The sequence below is a fragment of the Hyla sarda genome, chromosome 5 (genome assembly GCF_029499605.1).
Source record: "Hyla sarda isolate aHylSar1 chromosome 5, aHylSar1.hap1, whole genome shotgun sequence".
NCBI classification, from domain to species: domain Eukaryota; kingdom Metazoa; phylum Chordata; class Amphibia; order Anura; family Hylidae; genus Hyla; species Hyla sarda.
The window spans coordinates 71,718,328-71,740,134 of record NC_079193.1 but is presented as its reverse complement, the minus strand read 5'-3'; the positions used below and the strand labels follow the sequence as shown (position 1 = coordinate 71,740,134).

The window sequence follows — 21,807 nt, the reverse complement described above, 5'->3', positions numbered from 1 at the left end:
CCTATCCACATGATAGGGGATACATCTCTGATTGGGGGGAGGTCTGACCTCTGGAGCCCCCGCAATCTGTATGGGGCCTGTCCTACTTATCCATCTTTGGTGTGCTCCAGCTCTCACCTTCCTAGACGTGGGCAAGTGACAGCCCACACAGCCAATCACCGGCTAAGGCAAGATATCGATGCGGCCAGTGATTGGCTGAGTGGGCCAACACTTGACCACGTCCAGAAAAGTGGGGGCCGGAGTGTGCCGGTGATGGGTAAGTAGGATGGGCTTCATACAGGAAATCGAGGAGGGCCTAGTGTTCACATCCCCCTCAATCAAACACATCCCCTATCCTGTCCATAGGGGATAAGTGTCTCATTAGTCCAGTACCCCAGAGTACCCCTTTAACCAGCAACCTGCTTTATATGACATATCTAATATTCCCTTCACATAAGACCAATAATGTTTACATTGGACTAGAAATGTGCACATTTCCTGAGATTTGTTTTGGGTCAATACTTTGAATCTTCATATCTGTATTCGGATCCAGAAGTGCCCTGATTGTTCTGCAATTCCCAATATAAAGTGTGTACAGGAGCAGAGACTGCTGTAAAACTCAGGATTCCTTGCCTCTGTACAGTACACACTGGGTGAAGAGTGCCTAGTCCAATCAATTTGGATTGAATTTTGAATTGAGTTTTGTGAAATTGGGACAGAAATGTGTTTATAACTATTAATACTGAATAATCTTGTACTGCATCTGGAATAAAAAAAAAAGCAAGTATATAATTTTTACATTTTGACGTAAAAACGGAATACAATTTTCCATATTATACATGTTGATCATAGTTTTCCTCGAGCAAAGTAACACATTGGTAACAAATACATAGATTAGATAGATGTAAATTACAAGTGAAAAGGCGAAGTGGAAACGGGAAAAAGGGGATTATAATGTATCTAATATGTAATGTTCCCAGAATCATCACAGCTGTAAATGATTGTAGCACTCCTTATAGATCCTTAGTCATGAGTTTATAGATCACAGGATGTATGGAACACAAGTGGAGTTCACATGTGCTTGACATAGAGAATACATGTGATTGTGGTAGCCCAGTATGGGAGATAGTTAAAAGGAGTGAACGGTGTCTGGCACCACTGAAAATGTTGAACTAATATTACTGGTAGATGAATAAAACAGCCCGGGATCCACACATGCTGACTAAGGTGGAGCTGCGAGTATATCAAGTCCATTCAAAGCAAAGTGAAAAGAAGAAAGACTCGGCGACTCACCATGCTGCAGATAAACTTCTCTTTAATCCAATAGGTACCACCATGTACATATCAAGGCAAGAGAGGGCATGGAGGGAGGCAGGGGGTGCGGGTAGGACTGCGCGGTTTCGTGCCGACTTGGCACTTCTTCCAGCAACTTGCACCAAGTAACTTGAAGAAGTGCCAAGTTGGCACGAAACCGTGCAGTCCTACCCGCACCCCCTGCCTCCCTCCATGCCCTCCCTTGCCTTGATGTGTACGTGGTTGTACCTCTTGGATTAAAGAGAAGTTTATCTGCAGCATGGTGAGTCGCTGAGTCTTTCTTCTTTTCACTTTGCCAGTATGGGAGATGTAGCCCCGTACCCTTGCTGTCCTGTCAGGCGCCCTCCTTCAGTGTCCTCAGGGCCCCGTGCACCTGTTTCCCCCCTGTACATATGTTCTGCAGTGTATTGTAGTATAAAATGTGTTATATCTTTAAGAATTATGTCATGTGATTGTTACTCAGGAGGTATCAGTGACCAGGTGACCCCAAGAGTGACCTATGGGCTCCCTGCTAGTCTCCCCATATAAGCCCTGGGTGGAGCTTCTTCCCTTCTTGAGCTCTTAGCTCTTGCTTCCCGCTAAGGTCCAGTGCAGTCGCCTAGTGTGTGTGTCCAGAGTGTTGGAGACCTCAAAGTCCAGTCCTGCAGCCACCATCAAGTCAAGTAAGATAAAGTCACAGCCTTATGAGTTAAGTCAAGTCAGTCCCTGTCATCTGTCAAGTCAGTGTGGTCTGCATTCAATTGTCCAGTCCTACTACAAGTCCCAGCAAGCCCTTAAGGTCTCTGTGTCACTGGTCACCTCCTTGGGCCCTGGCTGAACTGTATAGACTTTACCAACTGTCTACCCTCAGTAAAGCTGCCGTTATCCATAATTTGGTGTCTGAGTCTTTATTGCCCCCGTGCCTAGCCCAGGATCCAGCGGTATACCTTCGGGTGGTTATAGGGTAAACCATTCCCTGGCGTCACGAATACAATGGGTTAATGCCATCTGCCCCTAGGGTAACAACATCTACCCTGCACTACATACCCCGCCACCACAATCTTAAGTGTTTTGGATTAGTGTAAACATAGAAATTCACAAGTAATTCCTCTCCTGAGATTATTAATGACCATTAAAATGTCACACCTCATCTTCATTGACTGAACTTTACAATACGCACTCAGGTTGCATTGTGCACTGTGGTTTCTGTTGTGGCCTTGCCTCAGTATCCTAACTAAAAGTGTGAATTGTCACACCCAGACCGACAATGGACTGATGCTTAAATCTAGAGCTGATGAGACAAAGGTCCCTGTGTCTGTGGACTTACAACCAAAACCAAGTACTTGTCCTTCAAAGTAACCCCACCCCATAAACAACAAAACAAATCTGATTTCCCTGTGTGGCCATTATACATTTTTGTGAACCACCTACCTAAAGTCCTGTTTACATAATATTCAGAGCCTACATTTAGCATATACCTTCTATGTATGGTATACAAACAGTGACAACAGTGATAATATTCTAATCATATAAGAATAGTAGAAAGAACTGGCAGCCACGTTGAATTTCAACTTCGTTTGTTTCTGCCAGCGTCTGACTTTGCCTACTGAAAACACACACACACTTGGTGGAGTGTGCATGGAAAGGGTGATGGCATAGGGGGGGGGGGGGGGGGGGGGTTCAGGAGGAATAGCTGCTGGCCGGACCAGCGCTCGGCCAACAGTAAATCCCCATAGCAAACCTCTCCTGCTTTGGACAGTTCCTGACACGGACAGAGGTGTCAGTAGAGAGCACTGTGGTCAGACTGAAAACTACACAACTTCCTCTGGAGTATACAGCAGCTGATAAGTACTGAAAGGCTTAAGATTTTTAAATAGCAGTAATTTACAAATCTGTTTAACTCTCTGGCACCAGTTAATTTGAAAACTTTTTTTCCACCGTTTAATGGGATTAGAAAAAAATGTAATAAAAGTTAATTAAAAAAAGAATGATACAGATTTATGTAACGTACACAGTAATTTATATGTACCCGTAAATAGCACACAACATTTTTTTTCCCCCTGTAGACAAGGCCCCATATGGTCAAATAAATGAAAAAAATTAATAAAAAGTAATGCCTGAAAAGCAGAAAGGTAAAAATAAAAAAAAATAGGAGGTCATTAAGGCTTTACCTACCTTGGTAGAAGCTTTTGACATATCAAAGAGATATGTCAAAATATTTGATCAGTGTCTGGATGTTCAGACCCCCGACGATCACCAGAATGAGGCGAAAAAAGCATCTTGTGCGTTGCTGTCCAAGACGGCTCTATAGACTGTAGAATCTGTCTCCTGCAGCAAAAAGAGAAGTGCTTAGTTGACTGCTTCTCTAGCCAAACAATCAAAAACTTTTGACATTTCTAACATTAATGTGCTCTATGTAAGTCAATGGGAAAGTGGTTGTCTGTGCACACAATATAGAAAAATATTTATTTTTTCAATTTGCGTAAATAAGTGAAATATAATTTTCTTAGACGTATGGAAAAAAATACATAAATTCTTATATATATAGTGTGCACAGACAACCAATTTCCTATAGACTTACATAGAGCACATTAATGTTAAAAATACAGTAAAATTTTTCAGTGATTTTACGGACTAATTTTTTGATAATGAAATAACCCCTTGCCGCAAATGGGTGTAAATTAATGTCCATCTGCAGCTCTCGAAGTATGACGCACGCTCAGCAGGTGAGCGCGCATCATACCCGGAGGGTCCCGGTTGCTATAAGCAACCGGGACCCACAGATAATGCAGGACATATCGCCGATCAGGCTGATGTCCGGCATTAACCCTTTAAACACGGTGTTTAAACTTGATCGCCGCGTCTAAAACAAAAGTAAACAGTAAACGGTTAGCTAAGTGGTGCTGTTCTGGACGCCGCGATTCCACCGAACAGCATGCAGGACGCATGGAGGATCCCTTTCTGCCTCCTCGCTGTCCGATCGCCGAATGGCTGCTCCATGGCTGAGATCCAGGAAGGAGCAGTCAAGCGGCAGAAACGCTGATCAGTGCTATGCTATGGCATAGCATTGAACAGTATGAGAGATCAATGTAATGCATGTTATAGTCTCCTATGGGAGCTATAACATTGCAAAAAAGAAGTGAAAAAAATAAAGATTATTTAACCCCTCCCCTAAAATATAAAGTTAATTAAACTGCACGGTCAATGGCTTACACGCAAAAAATTCCAAAGACCAAACTAGCGTATTTTTGTTCACTTTTTATATCACGAAAAATTTATAAAAAGCGTCCAAAAAGTCCGCCCCGTACGTGGAAAAAAGAAACGTTATACAGGTCAGAAGATGGCAATTTTAAACATATAAATTTTCCTGCATGTTGTTATGATTTTTTCCAGAAGTGCGACAAAATCAAACCTATATAAGTAGGGGATCATTTTAATCGTATGGACCTACAGAATAAGATACGGTGTAATCTATACCGAAAAATTTACTGCATAGAAACCTAAGTAGAATTGGTGGCGCAAAAAATAAGCCATCATATAGATTTTAATGTGCAAAATTGAAAGGGTTATGATTTTTAAAAGGAAAGGAGGAAAAAATGAAAGTGCAGGGGTATTCCAGGGGAAAAACATTTTTTTTTCTTTATATATCAACTGGTTCCAGAAAGTTAAACAGATTTGTAAATTACTACTATAAAAAATCTTAATCCTTCCAATAATTATTAGCTGCCGAACTTGAGTTGTTCTTTTCTGTCCGCCAACAGTGCTCTCTGCTGACATCTCTGCTTGTCTTGGGAACTGCACAGAGTAGAAGAGGTTTGCTATGGGGATTTGCTTCTACTCTGGACAGTTCCCGAGACAAGTGTCATCAGAGAGATCTTAGACAGAAAAGAACAACTCAACTTCAGCAGCTCATAAGTACTGAAAGGATTTAGATTTTTTAATAGAAGTAATTTACAAATCTGTTTAACTTTCTGCAGCCAGTTGATTTATAAAAAAAAGTTTTTTTTCCCCTGGATAACCCCTTTAAGCCTGACAATACACTGTGCACCTAGCCTTAGTGATGACAACTAGCCACTTTATACCACAGTTCTGCCTCTTTATTATGTCCCTAAACAGTAATATAATCTTATTTACTGACCTGGAAGAATATGCATGTAAATACAGGATAATTCTACTCAAAAGGGAGGCTTTTAAGAGTTTTTTTCAAATGTTCCCATCAGAACAGAGTATCAGGGCAGAGGAAGGCAGTAATATATCACTATGTGTCGGGGCTGGTGATAGCCTTTAACTCAGTGGTCTTCAAACTGTGGCTCTCCAGATGTTGCAAAACTACAATTCCGGGCATGCTGGGAGTTGTAGTCTAGCAACATCTGGAGGGCCACAGTTTGAAGCCCTTTGCTTTAACTGCTTCCAGGAACTGGATTTCTCATACACAAAAAGTTCATGTAGACGGTGTAGTGGGTAAGGGCATGTTCACATGTGCTGTATGCACTGCAGATTTTATGCTGTGAATTTTTATGTTGCAGATTTCATGCAGTGTTAGGGCAGGGTCACGTGGTGAATTTTGCTGCATATTTGCTGCTGCGTATTCTCCTACCCATTGAAGTCAATTGGAAGCAAAATCCGCTGCGTATTTTGCTATCCATTGACTTCAATTGGTAGGAAAATACGCAGCAGCAAATACGCAGCAAAATACGCTTGTGTGACCCTGCCCTTAGGGTAGAAATAGACAAAAGACACAGGAGCGCTTCCTTGTGTGGAACCTTGATTGCAATGGAAGATACAAGATAAGCGTAAAACGCACTAACCTTGGGCAGTTGTGCAGAATTCAGGCGCCACACTTACAACCGCATATTATTGAAGAGGAATCAGCTGCAGCGGAATGGAGAGCAAAGGTTCGGCAGCTAGGATAGGCGCTGCTGGCAGAGGGTTATCTTTTATTGTTAAACACACACAATGGCCACAAAGAGTGTTGTGTAGGTTTCTTTGTTGAGTTTTAATTCCCTACAATTTTTTTCCCTCGGTATTTACTAAGGTTTCCCTACATTTTCCTTTTTTTACACATGATCTGATCTGTCTGGTTTTCCTCAGCTGAAATCCACCACATTTACCTGTGGAAACCTTAGTAAATATGTTTGTTTTTTGTGAAAATGTCAGGAACACGCCCCTTTTGTGACCACGCCCCTTTCCTCCAACAGCCACGCCCCTTTTCGGATTTTCTTAGTAAAATGGAGAGTTAGTCGGGTTTTTTTTCAATTCTGGCACGGACAGAATCTGGCGCAGAACCCGGCAAAGCACGTCGGGTTTGCAATAGTAAATGAGGGCCAATATGTTTCAGGGCATTTACTACCCTTTCATTAGGGTTGGAACACATTTAAACTATATGCTGCATATTTTCTTCAGCAGAAGTGGATCCAACTGGAAGGGGGAATATCAAGGAAAGTGTTCTAATACCCCTCCCAGCTGGATCCACTTCTGCCTTTTTACCACATTTTCTGCTGCAGAAAATATGCAGCATATCTTTTACGTGTGTTGCTACCCTAAATCAATATACAGTAGATAGATAATTGAACACAGCCTAAAATCTGCAGCATCAAATCCACAGTGTAAACAGTACTTGTGAACATAAAAGTGGATGCCTTAAAGGGGTTATCCAGGCAAAAACTTTTTTTATATATCAACTGGCTCCGGAAAGTTAAACATATTTGTAAATTACTTCTATTAAAAAATCTTAATCCTTCCAATAGTTATTAGCTTCTGAATTTGAGTTGCTGTTTTCTGTCTAACTGCTTTCTGATGACTCACGTCCCGGGAGCTGTGCAGTTCCTATGGGGATATTTTCCCATCATGCACAGCTCCCGGGACGTGACATCATCATTGAGCAATTAGACAGAAAACTAATAACTATTGGAAGGATTAAGATATTTTAATAGAAGTAATTTACAAATCTGTTTAACTTTCCGGAGCCAGTTGATAAATAAAAAAAAGTTTTTGCCTGGAATACCCCTTTAAAGGAGTAGTCCAGTGGTGACCCAGTGGTGAACAACTTATCCCCTATCCTAAGGATAGGGGATAAGTTTGAGATCACGGGGGGTCCGACCGCTGGGGCCCCCTGCGATCTCCTGTACGGAGCCCCGACAGCCTGCGGGAAGGGGGTGTGTCGACCTCCGCACGAAGCGGCGGCCGACACGCCCCCTCAATACAACTCTATGGCAGAGCCGAAGCGCTGCCTTCAGCAATCTCTGGCTCTGCCATAGAGATGTATTGAGGGGGCGTGTCGGCTGCCGCTTCGTGCGGAGGTCGACACCCGCTATCTGGCCGGAGAGCCGGGGGCCCGTACAGAGAGATCGCAGGGGGCCCCAGCGGTTGGACCCCCCGCAATCTCAACTTATCCCCTATACTTAGGATAGGGGATAAGTTTTTCACCACTGGACTACCCCTTTAATTTGTATCATTTTACTAATATAGAGTTATGTGTGAAGTTTAGCTGAGTGCAGAACGCCTGTCTTACATGTGTAGCAATGCTTACTATAATATACTTCACAGATATATTTCTATTTTCAGCTTTGCCTAGAAACCATATAAAGTGCTCGGAATCAATCTTCTCTTGTTTCTCCCAGCACATTATCTAGTTTGTTGGTGAACTGAGATAATCTGCTTCCTCCTCTAGCCTTGTTCTAATGCGCAGTGCTATAAAGAAATATTCTCTTTTCTTGTCCCCTTTTTTTATACTTATCTTGAACACAAAATGTACTATAGACCAAAGGGACGTGAATAAACACATACATTTTTACTACATTTTATATCTTATTTAAAGTCAACAAATCCAATAATAAGGGGAAACTAGTGAGGGCAATATCCTTTGGTTACTATTTATAATAAGCCATATTAGACCTGGCCATACGTATAAGGCTCTGTTCACATGTCATTATGCAAATACATTTTGTCGTATGTATCGGGAAATTTTGGAACCTAGCCATAGGCCCCCATTAACCAAATAGAGGCTAAAAGTGTGTCCTTTTAGCCTCCACTAGCCTGGTATGCAGCTCCATACTTTTATTTTATTTTTACCACAGCAGACTGTACCGCCCTAATATAGTAGGTGGCATCCATCAGAGGTATATAGCTGAGGTATATACATCAGGGAGTACTCTTTGTGGATACCCCTAGTGTGAACAGAGTCTTAGGTCATGTTCACGTGGACTAAAATATGCAGAATAGGTGGACATTCCGCACAATTGAATGTTCCAGCAATACATGGAGGGGGCGTTTCAGCCGGCGCGTCATGCGGGGACGAAACACTCCCTTCTGGCAGAATGCCGGACCCCGTACAGGAGATCGCGGGGGGTCCATTGTATAGGGGATAAGTTATTTTACACTACAGGTGTCCTTTAAATGGGACCGTTCACAGTTATCTGGCACTACAATTTGGACACCGGATTGCTGGACATGCTGCCAGACAGTGGAATGTATTTTACAGATCCTAGCCAACTGATGCATTTGGCCATCGGTTGGGGCATCAGTTGCGTCCAGATATAGGGTACGTTCACACGGGCGGGTTTATTTGCGGGGTTCCCGCTGCGTATTTGAAAGGGGGCAGGCTCTTCTCTGCTGTCCGCAGCAGATTTTTCACAGCGGAATTTACGCTGCGGAAAATCCGACGCAAGCCCCTTTGAAGTCAGTAGGGACAGCCAAGAAGAGCCCGCCCCCTTTCAAATACGCAGTGGGTAACCCGCAAATAAATCCGCCCGTGTGAACGTACCCTTAGCTGGTCTTATTTTATTTTGAGTCTCTAGATCAGTATTTCCCAATCAGTGTGCCTCCAGCTGTTGCAAAACTACAACTTCCATCATGCCCGGACAGCCTTTGGCTGTCCGGGCATGCTGGGAGTTGTAGTTTTGCAACAGCTGGGGGCACACTGGTTGAAAAAAAAACTGCTCTAGATTCTATAGATTAATAGAAAATCCACTATAGGGTAATAGGTCTAATATTGTAGTAGGATGGCTGTGTCATATATGTGGTGATCAAACTACATATTTATTCACTTGCTCATTCTGAGCTGCAGGTTCTGGCCGTGTATGGGCAGCGATAGAAGTGACCGATGTGAACAAGTCCCTACAGGTTCCTAACTAGTCCCTTAGTCACCCTCCTCCTCCTCGCTGATAGCAGGGATATTTATTTACCCAGCCAAGTCATAGCTGACAACTGTGTATTTCTATGTAAATGCCTCATTGCATACAATGTACTTGGAGTCCCGTATCACAATTAAAGGCTGCAAATGTTGTGTGAAAGTAATTGTGTCTGGGTACAACTTGATGTGATCAGTTACCACATCTATACCATCTAGACAGATGGGATTAAACAGCTATAAATAACAATACTAAACTATATGGAGCATAGACATGGCAATTCACATGCACTAAACATTATCACCTTTTCAATATCTTAACATCACACCACATAGTGCAACTTTTGTGGTGCACAAGTGTCTTATGATATAGCTGCACTTTATGTGAGTAAATCTAGCAAATATTGTCATGTCAATGACCCTGATAGTCATGTGATGGTAGCACTATAGGCTTCTGTTGAGGGGGTGGGGGTCTCATGTCCTGCAAAAAGTTGTGCAATATAAATTAAAGGGGTATTCAGGAATAAGAAAACAGAGCAAAATTTATTCCAAGAACAGCACCACCCCTGTCCTCAGGTTGTGTGTGGCATTACAACTAAGCTTCATTCAGTTCAATAGAACTGAGCTGCAATACCACACACAACCTAAGGACATCTTATCCCCCATCCAAAGAATAGAGGATAAGATGTCGATCTCCGAGTCGGCAGCGTCAGCGTCTGGAACACAGAAGCTTGGATTTTCCGTGTTCATGATGTCACCCCCCCCCCCCCCCCATTCATGTCTATAGGAGGGGGTGTGCGGGCTAGTCTGTAGCCATCATGCCTCCTCCAATAAACATGAATGGGGGTGACATAGTGCCTGTGTACACCAGTCATCGGGTACGGAGCGGAGTTCGCTCCATGCACCGAATAACAGCGGTGCTGCAGCGGAGATCCCAGTGGTGGGACCCCCGCGATTAGACATCTTATCCCCTATGCTTTGGATTAAAAAATTTTCAGCGGGGTGCCCCTTTAAGTTCTTCTCAAAATATTTTTTTCTGAAATCTTGACATGTAGAACCGTCCTTGGATGTAGAACCGTCTGTGTTACCATGAACAGAGTGGTCCTGACACTTGTTACAAGGTATAATTAATTTTTTTCACTTGGGTAATACCAGAGCTGTAAAACCTAAACCCCAAAACCCACCCATTTTAATGGAACCAATGTCATCAGCCCATTGATGTCATCCCATTGCTTTAATGTGTCTAAATGACATGTTGTAGAGGAGAAATAAAACAACTGGCATAGAAAGTACTAGAAGAACCTAAAATTAAGGAATAGTCAAATCAGTGGCTTTGGACTAAAGCTGACCATACATTTCAGTCAGCTGACACATTCACATGCACACTCGGTTTGGTATGCATCCTCAATGGCAATCCTTTTCGTTCCTGACATCTGCCAAGGGGAACAGTCACAAGTCCAAGGGGAAGAGTCACAAGTCCAAGGGGAAGAGTCACAAGGGGAAGAGTCACAAGTCCAAGGGGAAGAGTCACAAGTCCAAAGGGAAGAGTAACAAGTCCAAGGGGAAGAGTCACAAGGAGAAGAGTCACAAGTCCACCATGCACATTAGATGGTTGGCCAATCGCTGAGCAGATGCATCTGACTTTATACTAATATGTATGGCTATCTTAAAGAGGTATTCCCATCTCCATAGGTTACCTCCTATTTACAGGATAGGGCATAACAGGCTGATCAGTGAGGTAACACTGATCACAAAAATAAAGGAAACTTGTACCCCTAAATGGGCGAAGCACTCTGTGTGCGTATCCAGCACTCAATTCACTCCCTATGGGGCTTCCGTACAGTGATGAGCACTAAGCTTGTGAGTATTGGGGTGAGTAGGACATCTTTGGGTGTCCTACCCCCCAGAATCAGTTAGCATTACAGATTGTCTCTGTTGGGAGAACAACATATAAAGACTAAATCAGGTATAGGGTGAACCTTTCCCCTTCAAGAGAATTACTCAATAATTTATTGGGTACCCACCAAAGCATCACTATTAAACTTATGCTGTAATCTTCCGATAGGCGACTTTAATTACCTTGGATAAGATGATTACTTAAAAGAAATTCTTTATCATTCTGAGAATAGATCGGGCTCAGTTAATTCCTCGTTTTCACTTGTGATACATAATAAGATTACATTCTGAATAAACAAGATGGTCTACACAACAAGGGCACCGAACCAGCAAGGTCGTATGTTCTGCCGATTACAAGATTGAAAGATGCTATCAGGATCACTTCTGGTAACAAACAATGGTCTCCTCAATTACTTGCCTATTGAAGTGTTAAGGATAAAACTAGACAAAAACACCTGGAGGAAAAGGCATTGTTAAAATATAGGAGTAAATTAACACCCATTCCCCGATTTTGTCCTTTGACTTTCCCCACTCAGGCAATGGACCTCACCTGTTTTTATTACATAAGGGGCTATACTTATTGACTGTCTCCTTTTTTAATAGGACAAATATATTGTAACCATCCTAAAATGGGATTGTCTTATAGTATATTAAATGTCCCCCATATACCTAAGAAAAAAGTTAACCTAATGTATCAGAACTGGAGGGCTATCTAAAGTGTATGGGGGCCACCTGGCTCTCTCCAGAAGGATGAGGTCGGGGAAGTGAAGGATTGGGCTTGTTGAACTTTTGAGGGGTCTGGCAGTGGCATAGACCCTCCTGTATCTATTCTGAATGCTTTAAGCATTCATGTGAGTATATGTGGGGTGGAGGAGGGGGGGGGGGGGCTTAGGGACGAGATAGCTTGCAGTCAAACCAACAATGGTGGCCATTTCGTATGGTGGCCATATTCATTGGACCAACAGTGGTCAAAGCCAGCAATTTAAGCAGGATCAGTTAACCATGTAATGTGTATGGGGTGTTCCAACTTGCCCCCCCAGCCAATGTCCAAAGAAAGCAAAGTCAACCATTTTGGGGTTCAACGCACTTGAATCTTTGTTCTGATGGGGGATAATCCACTGCCAGAGGTTTAGAGGATTGACATAAGAGTTTGGTCTTTTGCAAAGTTTGTCACAGAACTTGAGCATAAAGATAGTGACTCAGAGTCAATGCAAAACCGAATTCTATGTAACAAAGTATCGTTTCTCGTGAACCTGATTAAAGGGTTTGTCTCAATGTTACAACCTCTTCTCTAAAGAAAGCTGTCTTGGTCAGCTAGAGGAAGTCGCAAGAAGCCACACATTTTATATGGTTTGCCAAGATTAGATTATATAAAGCATCATTTATGTGCATTGCTGCTTGTGTATTTTCTCGTGTGATAACTGATAAGGGTTTAAGCAGAATTTACCCAAAAAAAGTTAGGTAAAAAATAATCTAGTAACATAAAGATCATGAGAAATCAAAATTTGAACAACTTTTTGCTATAGTAATTTTGACTAAAATAACTTTTGTACACACTCTTGGTTTTTCACTTTGTAGTCTATCACTTTGCCCCATTTATCAAGTGCGACTTTTCTTTAAAAAAAAAAATCTCAAGTTAGTCGTAAGGCCCAAAATTTGTTGCAAAACTGGCTGTGGAGAGCATTGTAAAAAAATATTTTTCTGAGCAATGAGGTAAAAAAAAAGTCGCAGAAGAGGAATCAAAGTGATGTACTGAAGCGATTTGTAGTTTTTTGCTTATGTGCCCCAAATTTATCAACCCCCCCATGATATTATCATAAACATGTTGGACGTAAGTCGGGAGAGCTGTGGCAGAGCCGTGGCAAAGCTGTGGTCCCATGTAGGAGATCGCAGGGGGTCCCGGCGGTCAGACCCTCCATGATCAAACACTTATCCCCTATCCTTTCAATAGGGGATAGGTTGTTTTCGGCCACAAATGGCCTTTAAAGGGGTACTCTTCTCCTAGACATCTTATCCCCTATCCAAAGGATAGGGAATAAGATGTCTAGGTTTAGAGTATCCCTTTAAATTGTTGTGTCTATGACCAGCTTTATATACCTAGTGTTTGTTGAGACACACTAAACAAGATTCTAATATTCATTTATCTGCTTTAAAAGATAACTCTAGTGAAAAAGTGAGTTTTTATCCAAATTGGATTCACCTTCATCACCAACTGGTTCTTCTGTTTCTGAGTTCAGTAGGGTTAAAGGGTCCATACTAACTGCGATCGATGTCACTAGGATATGCCACCAATATGTGATTGGTACAAGTTGGCTTCCCCACAACCATGAGAACAGCTTCTAACGTACACCTGGGCTGGAAGAAGCGTCCGCGGTGACGCCAAACTAGTAGCCTATCAGTGGTGTGCCCTGGGCCTGAAGAAGCGTCCGCAGTGACGCTAAACTAGTAGCCTATCAGTGGTGTGCCCCGGGCAAGAAGAAGCGTCCGCAGTGACGCGAAACTAGTAGCCTATCAGTGGCGTGCCCTGGGCCAGAAGAAGCGTCCGCAGTGATACGAAACTAGTAGCCTATCAGTGGTGTGCCCTGGGCCAGAAGAAGCGTCCGCAGTGATACGAAACTAGTAGCCTATCAGTGTTGTGCCCCGGGCCAGAAGAAGCGTCCGCAGTGACGCCAAACTAGTAGCCTATCAGTGGTGTGCCCCGGGCCAGAAGAAGCGTCCGCAGTGACGCGAAACTAGTAGCCTATCAGTGGCGTGCCCTGGGCCAGAAGAAGCGTCCGCAGTGATACGAAACTAGTAGCCTATCAGTGGTGTGCCCTGGGCCAGAAGAAGCGTCCGCAGTGATACGAAACTAGTAGCCTATCAGTGTTGTGCCCCGGGCCAGAAGAAGCGTCCGCAGTGACGCCAAACTAGTAGCCTATCAGTGGTGTGCCCCGGGCCAGAAGAAGCATCCGCAGTGATGCCAAACTAGTAGCCTATCAGTGGTGTGCCCCAGGCCAGAAGAAGCATCCGCAGTGATGCCAAACTAGTAGCCTATCAGTGGTGTGCCCCGGGCCAGAAGAAGCGTCCTCAGTGACGCAAAACTAGTAGCCTATCAGTGGTGTGCCCCGGGCCAGAAGAAGCATCCGCAGTGATGCCAAACTAGTAGCCTATCAGTGGTGTGCCCCGGGCCAGAAGAAGCGTCCGCAGTGACGCGAAACTAGTAGCCTATCAGTGGTGTGCCCCGGGCCAGAAGAAGCATCCGCAGTGATGCCAAACTAGTAGCCTATCAGTGGTGTGCCCCGGGCCAGAAGAAGCGTCCGCAGTGACGCGAAACTAGTAGCCTATCAGTGGTGTGCCCTGGGCCAGAAGAAGCGTCCGCAGTGATACGAAACTAGTAGCCTATCAGTGGTGTGCCCCGGGCCAGAAGAAGCATCCGCAGTGATGCGGAACTAGTAGCCTATCAGTGGTGTGCCCCACGTCTGAGAGTCGTGCCGGCCCTCGCTCCCCGCCATGGATTTGTAATCTATGTATCGTACAGCTGTGTTATTGGAATAAAATTGTACACGCTAAAGCAACAGTCCAGGTGAGTGCGAGGTCATTTTTCTACACTTCATTTGCAGTTGAAGTTATCTTCTATTTTGTGATAGTCCGCACCCAAAGACATAGTCAGCTGTTATAACCACCTGCAGCCGATCAACTATATCTATACGGGACTTTCAGTGTTACTCCGTGCAGTGCCTGGTGTATCTGTTTAGCTAAGTAAATAAAGATATATTGAGATTAATATATACACAAAGGTATAGATAGGTAAATATGCCAATGTTTTTGTTTGTATAGATCCTTGTATCATAAACAAAATGTACCTAATGAAATGTATTGGCCCAGGGTCTCAGACTGGTTTGTCCTGTTGGCTCATCTTTCTGTATGTGGGGGATGTCAGGTTAAACAACAACAGAAAAAAAAAAACTACTTATTAAGACGTTTGACCCTCTTTGGTCTCCCTGGCAGTAAACACCAGTCTTCCATGACAGAAACTCAGGATCATACTTTTTTCTAAACCTCCTTATAAAGCCTTTAAAACCTCTGGAGCGCTCACTGTCTCCCAGTAAATGGATAGCTTTGCTAGTCTTCACAGCCCCACTGTCCCCCCAATGTCTCTACTGGGGACCAATCATTGGCCAAGCTGTATATAGCGTATTAGTGAGGTGTTGAGGAAGACAACTGCTACGGCTCCCGTTGAAATTTGATGGATCGATCACTATAAATACAAATCTGCGGTTAATTTTAAAGGGGTTATCCAGGGAAAAAAAATGTTTTGCATATCAACTGGCTCCAGAAAGTTAAACAGATTTGTAAATTACTTCTATTAAAAAATCTTAATCCTTTCAGTACTTATGAGCTTCTGAAGTTAAGGTTGTTCTTTTCTGTCTAAGTGCTCTCTGATTACACGTATCTCGGGAACCGCCCAGTTTAGAAGAGGTTTGCTATGGGGATTTGCTTCTAAACTGGGCGGTTCCCGAGACACGTGTCATCAGAGAGCACTTAGACAGAAAAGAACAACCTTAACTTCAGAAGCTCATAAGTACTGAAAGGATTAAGATTTTTTAATGGAAGTAATTTACAAATCTGTTTAACTTTCTGGAGCCAGTTGATAGATATAGATAGATATATATATATATATATATATATATATATATATATATATCTAAGTTTTTTTTCCTGGATAACCCCTTTAATTTTCCTCAGGAGTACCCCTTTAAGGTTGCAGTCTAGGTACCAGTCTAGTACCAAAGTTAACTTTCTGGAGCCAGTTGATATATATAATAAAAAATAAAAAAAAAGTTTTTCCTGGATAACCCCTTTAAATCAGTATTTGATGTTTAAAGTGTTTACAAAAATCTAAGGAAAAAGGAAGTGCAGACTGTTTATAGTTATTGCTGAGGTGAAGGGGACAAACCCAAGATACAGATTAACTATGACTATTGTGGAACAGAATGACAAGCCGAGACACAAGATAAGAGACATTGTAAGCAGCTAAGGCAAATATAGAGGCATGTACACACACAGACATAATCCGACTAGAGACCAATTCCTGTAGGAGGATGCAAATCACCCTACAACATAACAAGGGAAGAAAAAAGTGGGTAACATGGAACGGAGCGGCCTAATTTCTCTACATCGAAGCTAATGCAAGTGGTCACATTGTAACTTACTAGTTGCAGTAATGGCAACCCAAAAGCCACCAGAAATCAAATATGGATTTCTGGTTGCAGCAACTGGCAAGTCATAATGCAACTAATATTTACTTTCCTTAGCTGTGATACCGTAGGCTTTTGTCAGACATCAGAGAATCTTCCTGACAAGGTTGAATGCAGTGTACACAGAGACATCTTCAGGGGGCACAGAGACATCTTCAGGGGACACAGAGACTTATCTTCAGGGGGGAAATAACAGTTTAGATGTACAGGCACTATCGTCCCAAAGACCTAAAGCTAAAAACTACAATACAGTGATCCCTCAACTTACAATGGCCTCAACATACGATAGGTTCAACATACAATGGTCTTTTCTGGACCATTGTAACTTGAAACCAGACTCAACATACAATGTACATACAGTCCAGATCTGTGAAACACGTCACAACTGGAGGAACTGACCAATCAGAATGGGCATTTTACTGGTAAAACCCCTGTATTACTGAAGTGCATGCACTGACTGGCTGTTTGGTAGCGCCCCCTACAGTACAGGGAGGAACTACAAGTCCTGTACTACTCCTTACCTGTGCCGTGGGTTAGCTGCTCCTTTGGACACCAAGTAAGGGCGGCTCCATTTGGGACATTGTGTGTACTGTATAGGACCCTGAAGAAGCTCCTGTCCTCTACATAAACCATTGTTTCCCAACCAGGGTGCCTCCAGCTGTTGCAAAACTACAACTCCCAGCATGCCCGGACAGCCACCGGCTATCCGGACATGCTGGGAGTTGTAGTTTTGCAACAGCTTGAGGCACCCTGGTTTGGAAACACTGATATACAGTGATTACAGCTCCCAGCAGATCTTTCTTACTTTTATATGTAAGGATTTGTTTTATCTGTATTAGTTTTCTACTTATTATTCTTTAATTCTCACCTTTTCCTATTTTTGGATGATATTTTGGTGGCTTCAGAACCAATTACCAGGTTTCCATAGAGTTCTGGTCTCAACATACAATGGTTTCAACATACAATGGTCGTCCTGGAACCACTTCATATTGTAACTTGAGGGACCACTGTGTGTATCTTCTTAACATGGCTTGTCAGAAACCACTGGATGATGACATTTCTATAGATGCTTCATCATTGCAGAAACCAGAGGCCCAGAAGGATCAGGCAATGATATACTGCGGGAGAAGGAATAAGAAAGACTTTTTATTTCTATTTTGTGTAGGTTGGGGAGGTTTTGTAACACAAGAAAAACCCTCAAAATCTCCTTAAAATGAAATCTCAGTATTTACATGAATTAAATGTGTTTTTGTTTGTTTTTAAACAAAGGAAAATAAAATGGAAACTTACTGTGAGTGATAAGAAGCCCCTATTAAGAAGCCTATTGGGGGCTCAGACAACTGTATTTATCAAAATTATCATCAGTCTCCCCTATTATTAGGCCAGTTAAAGGGGTACTCTGCTGCTCAGCGTTTGGAACAAACTGTTCCGAACGCTGGAGCCGGCGCCGGGAGCTTGTGATGTCATAGCCCCGCCCCCTCGTTATGTCATGTCCCATCCCCTCATTGCAAGTCTATGGGAGGGGGCGTGATGGCTGTCACGCCCCCTCCCATAGACTTGCATTGAGTGGATGGGGCGTGACATCATGAGGGGGTGGGGCTATGATGTCACGAGCTCCCGGCGCCGGCTCCAGTGTTCGGAACAGTTTGTTCCAAACGCTGAGCAGCAGAGTACCCCTTTAACTGCAACATCAGACATTACATGTTAAGGGTACGGACTGATGTAGCAGAAGCCAAGTGGGTACACCTCAGTCCAAAATAGTGTGTATGAGCCATTTGCCATGTGTAGTTTGCAAGCTGTCTACTAGTGAAATCACCTGGCCAAAGGGTGTATTCATTCTTGGCCGCACAACAGTGGAATTAAAGGGGTTCTCTGGTGGTTACACATCTTATCCCCTATCCAAAGGATAGGGGATAAGATGCCTGATCACGGGAGTCCCGCCACTGGGGACCCCCGGGATCTTGCATGCGGCACCCCGTTTGTAATCAGTCCCCGGAGCATGTTTGCTCCGGGTCTGATTACTAGTGTTGAGCGGCATAGGCCATATTCGAATTCGCGAATATTCGCGAATATATGGACGGATATTCGTCATATATTCGCGAATATTCGCATATTCGTTATATTCTCGTTTTATTTTCGCATATGCGAAAATTAACATACGTGAATATTAACATATACAAAATTAGCATACGCGAAAATTCGCATATGCGAAAATTTGCATATGCGAATTTTCGCACGCCAGTCTCACACAGTAGTATTAGAGCCTTCTTTACACCACACAAGCTGGAAGCAGAGAGGGGTGATCACTGTGATGTGTACTGTAAAAAAAAAAAAAAAAAAAAAAAAAAAAAACCAATATTCGTAATTACGAATATATAGCGCTATATTCGCGAAATTCGCGAATTCGCGAATATGCGATATTCGCGAATAATATTCGAATTGCGAATATTCGTGAGCAACACTACTGATTACCGGCGACCACACGACCAGCGGCATGTGACGTCACGCTCCGCCCCTCAATGCAAGCATACGGGAGGGGGTGATAGCTGTCACGCCCCCTCCCGTAGGATTGCATTGAGGGGCGGAGCGTGATGTCACACAGGGGCGGAGGCGTGACGTCACAATCCGCCGGTAGTGTGGTCACCGGTAATCAGACCCGGAGCGAACACGCTCCGGATACTGATTACAAACGGAGTGCCGTGTGCACGATCCCGGGGGTCCCCAGCCACGGGACTCCCACGATCAGGCATCTTATCCCCTATCCTTTGGATAGGGGATAAGATGTCTAAGCACAGGAGTACCCCTTTAAGCAGCAGCTTGCTTGCAAACCATTAAGGCCATGTTCACTCAGTTGAGTGGAATCCAGCAGAAAAATTCTGCTGGTGAATTCTGAGTCGTATCTGGCATAGAAATTCAAATTCAGTGGAATCCACTAGAAATGCATTGCCGTCTCGTTGGGCATCATTATGGAATTTTTAGGCTATTGACCAATGGAACACATTACTATTTTGCCAGAATATGGCCACAGAGTGTCTCTTCTATATAGCTATGCATTGTAATGCTTTTACACAAAGTGGGACTTTGTCCTTGTACTGTGGGGGTTAAAGTCTTTTCCATATATATTTGTGCCTAATGTGAGTTTGCATGTATGATATGCACCGCTGATAATGGTCACTAGGCCTTGGGCAAATGTGCAGTATTCCGAGCAAAATATGAGGTTTTTATATATATCTATATATATCTATATATATATTTGTGTATGCCGTGTTTTACTGGATGACAACAAAAATGTAGATTTTTTTTTTGTGATATTTCTGACTAGTGTCCTTGTGGACAGATAGATATAATACAGATATTGGGGGAGATTTATCAAAACCTGTGCAGAGGAAAAGTTGCCCAGTTGCCCATAGCAACCAATCAGATCGCTTCTTTCATTTTGCAGAGGCCTTGTTAAAAATGAAAGAAGCGATCTGATTGGTGGCTATGGGCAACTGGGCAACTTTTCCTCTGCACAGGTTTTGATAAATCTCCCACATTGTGAATAGATGGGATGGTTCACACTATTTGGCCAAATGGTAAGCTAAGTACCTCTATTTTTCACTATAGCAATATAGCATATCATATATATCTTTGTGCTAGCAGTGTGCTGCTGTAATTCTCTTGCTTGTGTTTGTAGTTTAGCTGCTGCACCTGTACGTCGAGTCCATGCAATAGTTGTGTATCAGTATGTGCTGGCCAATTTCTACCTTTTTTTAGATATACCAAACGAATACGTGGTAGCACTCCAAATGGTGAATGAAATGGCTTTATTTTCATCAACAGGTGCGTGACGTTTCGGTCACCTCACGTGAAGCAGTGCTTGACAAAGGTCATGTGAGGTGACCAAGTCATGTGAGGTGACACCTGTTGATGAAAATAAAGCCACTTATTTCATTCACCGTTTGGAGTGCTACCACGCATTTGTTTGGTAAATCATGTTGGGGGATCAGGACCAGAGCCTGACCGTGGACAGCACCCGCTCTACTTCTAAGTTTGCTGCCTTCTATTTCCTGCTGTACCATTTTTTGGATAGATGATAGATAGATGATTGATAGATAGATAGATAGATGATTGATAGATAGATGATTGATAGATAGATAGATAGATGATTGATAGATAGATAGATGATTGATAGATAGATAGATGATAGATAGATGATTGATAGATAGATGATTGATAGATAGATGATTGATAGATAGATGATTGATAGATAGATGATAGATAGATAGATAGATAGATGATTGATAGATAGATGATTGATTGATAGATAGATAGATACAAAAGGATGAATAAAGAGGTAAGTGCGACGTTTCGGTGTTCTCACGACACCATTCTCAAGGCTTGAAATTGGTGTTGTGAGAACACCGAAAGTCGCACTTGCCTGTTTATGGAATAAAAGTAACTTTTCATCTTTGATATCCTGGAGTGCTGCAGTCATCCTATTGTACTTGTTCCTATTTGGACTCGAGATCAGGGTCCCAGTGATTTGCTTTCACCCAATTTACCAAAATTTTTCATTGTTTTTGGAGGTGCTGCTCTATATCTATTTTTTGCCTAGATAGATAGATATGAGATAGATAGATAATAGATAGATATGAGATATATAGATAGATAGCAGATATGGCATAGATATTATACAGGTATGATTAGATAGATTTCATAATGATATTTTGTGGATGGATATTCATATGGGGGAAAAATAGGATACAGAAAAGATTAAATAGAAAAGATATATATATATATATATATATATATATATATATATATAGTAGGATAGATTCATATATATATATATATATATATATATATATATATGACAGACATATTGTAGATGGATACATATGAGGTGGATTCACATGATAGTGTTGATGGATAGATTAATGGATATGATAGAAATATTGTAGTGTTGATGGATAGATTAATAGATATGATAGAAATATTATAGATGGATATATATATATATATAGATATGATGCACAGATGTGATAGAGATCTTGTAGATGATACATGAGGTGGTTAGATAGCACAGCAGACTGTCGTTACAGTGTAGCAGCACAGGCGGCAGCAGCAGACACATCCCCCCTGTGGTGTAGGGGAAGGTGTCATTACCACAGGCTGAGGAGGAGGAGGCTCATACACAGTGCGGGGCAGGGATGTGCTGACACACACGGGCTGGAGGCGGATAGAAGGAGAGCAGGAAGCCGAGGAGGAGGAGGAGCGGGGCCGGCCGTCTGT

General features: G+C 42.7%; 1 long non-coding RNA gene across 1 annotated transcript; it reads right to left on the bottom strand.

The window, feature by feature from the left end:
- Positions 1–342: 342 nt before the first annotated feature.
- LOC130273228 (uncharacterized) lies at positions 343–21,787 on the bottom strand. The gene is made up of 4 exons (XR_008843918.1): positions 21,710–21,787; positions 17,402–17,651; positions 3,448–3,600; positions 343–742 (listed from the first exon to the last, which is right to left on the bottom strand). It is a non-coding gene; the product is annotated as an uncharacterized LOC130273228 (long non-coding RNA).
- Positions 21,788–21,807: the final 20 nt, after the last annotated feature.